Raw genomic sequence first — 6,000 nt, forward strand, 5'->3', positions numbered from 1 at the left:
ATTAATATTTATTTACTCATCATGAAAAAAGTACAGTCATTTTTAGCCTATTTCAAAAGCTTGCTTCTAAGGAAGACAGAGGAAAATATTTTCCTTACACACTTTCTCCCCTTCCTATACTTGAAGTTCAGAAATATTTCACATCTCTCCTTTTTGCCTAAGACTGAAGTATACTCGGTAGGACCAAAGGTAGCGCCACCTTCTTTACACTCCTAAGCACAGGCTGCTTCATTCCATTTCAAATGCTTTCATGGATCACCTTGTGCTTTGTATGCATAAGGAACGATATAAGCCATCTGGAGTTTCTAATCAGCACTACAGCTTTTTTTTAAGGCTAGCATATAAAGGGATTACAGTGTAAATTGATCACCTAAGAAAGTGTTGAAGCAACCATCACAATGGCATACATGAGAATAAACTGGCCCTGGGCAACATTCCTACAGAGATTTCTTCAGTACTGTGCTCAGCATGAGAATTCCATTGTTCATTCTTCCATCACAATTTGTAGACTGTATAGCATTGTTCTTGAAGAAATCAGACTTGAAATGTGAAAATCTGCTTTAAGTACTTCAGAGGAAAAAAGTTTTCTACACTTTTGCTCTCCTCTCTCCTTCTGTTTCAACTGTTTCCAGGGCATCTTTAAAATCTTGTTCCCTTTCATACCACATAATATTTCAAAGGAACCACTTTAAACCTATGGATGTCTGCTTCTTGCTTTTCGGTTGGTATAGCAAGTTGGTATAAAGGGTTCCACTTTTCATGAGGAATGAATCAGCAAATGTAGGTACCAAAAAGTGTTTAATCAAAGGTTACAAAGTGTTATACCCTTTTATCTCTTGAAAAACTACATTTTAAGTCTTACTTTTAATGCCCCCTGATGAAAAATACATCAGTTAGAAACAAGATGCCATCTGGAATCTTTAAAATACTTTTGCTGCCTTAATTTAATGTATGTGTTTGGTTTTGTCCAATTCCTATTAGCTTCATTAACCTGTTTCACCATCACCACTGCCAATTTCTCTCTTCTGCTTATTAAACAACCACTTCTAGTCATTAAGGAAATATGGAAACAAATATGCATTAACAAGAAGTAAATTTCCTAACAAATGCCTCTTGTACAAGAAAAAAAGTCATTTTTATTTAGGCAGAGCTTTAGTATATAAGCTGGTCTGTTGCTGAGTTTTTTGCTTGGTTGGATTTTACTGTTAGCAGTCTTCATCATAATTTTTTGGTGGAAATTGGAATGATAGCTAAATAAACACAAAAATAAATGCAAGAGTATAGTGAAGAATTCTTATCAAAGCTCTAGTGACAGCTAAACCTGTCTTCTGTAAGAACACACATCCCCATGGGCCTTCCAGTTTTCATCCACAAGTTCCCCTTTGAATCCCCCGCAAGTGGCAGATGTTTTGTGTCTATTTTTTGATTAAGTGACTAGCAAAATATTTCACCATTACAACAGCATTACACTACACTTACACTGTATTTCCATCACTCCCAAACTGATCAAACAACAACCATTTTCCATTTATGTTTCATATTGTACCTTTGTTTTTTGTCTACACATACACAATAGTGAACAAAAGATAAAAAATGTATGCAAGCAAAGCTCCTCCTCTTTTTCAACAGCTGACTAAAGTGGGCAATAGAACAAAGCTATAAAAATGACTTAGCTTCAGTCTCAGCTTATGCTCACAGTCCTGCCAATATTTTCTGTCCGAACACAAAGGCTTTAGCATAGTCAATGAAGCAGAAGTAGATGTTTTTCTGGAACTCCCTTGCTTTCTCCATGACCCAGCATATGTTGGCAATTTGATCTCTAGTTCCTCTCCCTCTTTGAAACCCTCCCTTCCTTCGAACTTCTTCTGGTAGTTCTCGGTCCACATACTGCTGGAGCCTAGCTTGTAGGATTTGGAGCATAACTTTGCTAGCATGTGAAATGAGTGCAATGGTGTGGTAGTTTGAACATTCTTTGGCCAGCGACCACCCCATTGTGGTTATCAGGGACGTTAAGCTCTTCCTTGTAAAGTTCCTCTGTGTAATCTTGCCACCTCTTCTGCCTCTGTTAGGTCCCTGCCATTTTGGTCCTTTATCATGCCCATCTTTGAATGAAACGTTCCCTTCATATCTCCAATTTTCTTGAAGAGATCTCTGGTCCTCCCTATTCTATTGTTTTCTTCTATTTCTTTGCTAGTTCCAACTAAACATTTTATGAGTATTCTGCATTTAAAGTGTTAAAGGTCTCAAACTGGAACTCTTAGACATTTTAGCGCATGACCTGCACCACAAAGACAGCAGGTCTGCTAAAAGAGCTGTGGGTTGAACTGGACTACTTTACCTAGAAGTAATTATTATTGAAGGATAATTGAAAACCCCACCCCTGGACTGAGCACTTGGTGCAATGAGCCAGGGAACCTTCTCCCAAGGAAGAACCAGATGAAGCCACTGGTGGTTTTGCATGACACTTTAATCCCAGACTGACTATTAAGTCATCCAGGGCTTAAAATTGCCAGGGGAAGGGAGTACTAAGCAGAGCAGAAAGACAACACTTCCTTTTGCCCAGTTGTCATCCACTTCAACCCAGCTTCTCTAAAGGACGTGAAGCACCAGGCAGCTTGGATGCCCTTCTACCTCACTCCTGCATGATGCAAAGGCGGGGGATAGGACTGGGCCCATGCCTCACCTAATAAAGCCTTCGGAGGTGGATGACTTGGATTCTGATGCAGAAATGACAGAAGAAGTAAGGCTGGAATTCACAGTAAAAATGTCAAGGCCAATGGATCTAGAAAAAATGTCAGTAGTCACTGAGAACCACAGAGTTTCAAGTTTGGAAGTGAATTTTGGGCAGAAAACTGAGATGGATAGGAGAGGACCCAATTTCATTAGCTAAATTCTGTCAGTTTAAGAGGGTGGACTAATTGAGCAGTATCAGATGCTCCAGGGGACTGGAGCACAAACAGCAAGAACTGTCCTCAAGGTGGAGTCAATTCTGCAGAGAACAATCTGTACCCACAGATTATGCATTTGCAAATGGAGCTCTGAAGGCCCCGAACTGATGCTCGAAGAAAAAAACTGATGACGAAAAGTGAAGGAGAGAGAAGATCCAAAAAAAGGTACAAGACAGACAGAAAAATCCTGAAAGAAAAGAAAAACTCAGCTTGCTTTTGCATGGGGGAAAACCAGCACTTTTAATTGCTGCTGTGATCAAAGAGGAATTGAGTTCCCTCTGAGAATGTACAATGAATGGGGGGGGGGCACAATCTCCCACCCAAAAACTCAGCTCTAGAACAAAGAGCAGCCATCTGTGATTTACAGAATCCATAGAACCCAGAGTGGATAAAAATATATTTTTTAAAAAAATCAGAAAAATAGGGTGTTTAATTTCATTAATCCAGTCACAATGTCATGGTCTTCCAGAGGTTTCTGTCAGATTATAGGGCAGTTTTTCTACCTAGAACATATTAACACAGATGCTTAGTTTTAGTTATCGAAACTGTGAATATATCTCTACAGAGATCATAAGCCTCTTCTTCACAGCAAACATGTTATAACATAAACATGCCGAGTTGGGAAAAAGATCTTAATCCCAATTAAACCCATGAGCTGTCCTTATGGCCCATTGCAAAGGTAGGCTGACACACTCAGTTTAACAGCAGCAATGCCCCTTCTTCTTAGTGTGTTCATGTTAATATAGGAACATTGGAACCCTTATCACCAACATAATAAAAACATTCAGTGACTGTCTCCAATACACCAATTTAATCAAAATGGTTCTTCATGTTGCCTACCATTCCAAATGTCTAACAGAGAAGTAGGCTTGCCATGAACAAGGAGGAGGTAGTATACATCTTGTAAGCACCCATGTTCAACACTTGATAACAAACCTGGACATAAAGTTGGCATTTAACCAGAATGTTGGATTCATAGTGCTGAAATGACAGAGGTTTACCATCTGACTGGTAGATTAACATCCCATTTGGATTCTCCATTTCTGTGTTTGGAAGACTACAATATAGTCCTGGCAGAACTACAGGCAAATTTGGCTTCAAGCCAACCAACTTTGAGACTATAGTTATCTAGGGAAACTTTGCATTGCTGAAACAAAGCCCTGGGTTTCTAAGTAGGCCTTATGCTTGCTGGACTTTCCAGGACATCCCCCGCCCCCCGCCATCCCTCTCTCCCCCCATCTCCCCCTCCTAAAAGCACACTTGCATCCAAGTGCTTGTCTGCATAATAATTCTTTGAAGCCTCACAAAACAGTACACTTCTCTGGCTATCAAAATACAATTCATATAACCTTGCAATCATGGTTGCATGAGCTTTTAATCAAGACAAGTCTTTTTCATAGTAAAAGTAGAACTTCCACAAAACACTTCCATATTTATCATTTCAACTTTTAACCCAGCATTACCAGTTACAGGTATTTGCCCCTGCTTGCCCCTTCCCCATGCTTGAATACACTGATTAGCATTAATCTAAAATAAATACATTTTTGGATGTGTTCCTTCTTCTATATTTAGATTTTTCCAGGCTTAAAATTTAAGTTCCCCTTGAACAAAATTCTCTGCATAGGCAAAGACAGATGGATGTAAGGAATGTGAAGAAGTTTTTAGCTTTTCATAATCACTTACATTCCTTCCTCACTCATATCTAACATTCCTTTCTTTCTCACCTTAGAAACCAAGTGAATGGACAACTGAAAATAAAGTTGAACAGTACTGGGAGTGGCCATTATCATGTAAGAAAATTCTGCATCATGTTTGTGTTTAACAGACAGCAGTACAAGGAGCAAGAGATGGACACACTAGAAAAGGATCAGTTTAGACCACTTTATCAGTAAACTCAAAAACGGTTATATCAAGAAGAATGCACTACTTCAAGACTGAACTGCAGTATGGTAAAGCACTCTAGCAATTACTTGCCTCTGAAGTTCAGAGATAAAGAATTCTTCCTCAAAGAACACTACACACAAAATACATTTATTCCACCAAGCAACAAAGGTAGGGATCTGTCAATAAAATTTTGATTGCATTAGTGACTTCTCATTCTTTCAAAAGAGCTCAAGGCATGCTCTAGCCTCACAACAGCCCTGTAAGAAGGTTAGCTTAGAAACATAGAGTGAGTCAGAAGGGGACTCCCAGGCCATCTAGGCTGACCCCTGGCTCCAGCCAGCTCTGCTCATGACATGCTGGGCATGCATGTTCCGCCTATCCTTGAATACCCTCACTGACAAGGCTTCAACCACCTCCCGTGGAAGCCCATTCCATACCCTTCGGGTCCTAACTGCCAGGAAGTACTTCCTGGAATCCAAATTGAACCTTGGTTCCCTGAGCTTTGCTCCATTAGAACAGGTCTCTACCCACCTCTGTGTGGCACCCCCTCACATACCTATATGTTGCCAACAGATCCCCTCGGAGTCTCCTCTTCTCCAGGCTGAAAATACCCAGTTCCCTCAGTCTTGCCGCATATGTCTTTCCCTGCAATCCAGCCATCATCCTTGTGGCCCTACGCTGCACCAATTCTAACCTGGCTATATCCTGCCTGTAATGTGGAGCCTAGAACTGAACACAATATTCCAGTTGCAGGCGCAGCAGAGTCGTACAGAGTGGTAGTAATACCTCTATCACTCTGGAAGCCACACTTCTGGCTATGCGACTCTTGACCACTGTGTCACACTGCTGACTCATGTTTAGCCTGCAGTTTATAGTACCCTGAGATCCCTTTCACAAGTGCTGCTCTCCAGCCACTTGTCTCCTAACCTGTACTTATCACACCCATTCCTATGTCCCAAGTGCAAAACCTTTCACTTATCCACATTGAACACATCCTGCCCACTTCCATAGTCTGTCCAGATCCTTCTGCATCCGAACTACTTGCTCTTCAGTTGTGGCCACTACCCCATTTTAGTATCATCTGCAAATCTGATCAGCAGATGGTCACCCCCTCTTCTAGGTCATTGATGAAAAGACTGAACAGGATTAGCCCTGGGACAGAGCCCTG

This window comes from Varanus komodoensis, unplaced genomic scaffold, assembly GCF_004798865.1.
Source record: "Varanus komodoensis strain SLA01 unplaced genomic scaffold, ASM479886v1 scaffold2, whole genome shotgun sequence".
NCBI classification, from domain to species: Eukaryota; Metazoa; Chordata; class Lepidosauria; order Squamata; family Varanidae; genus Varanus; species Varanus komodoensis.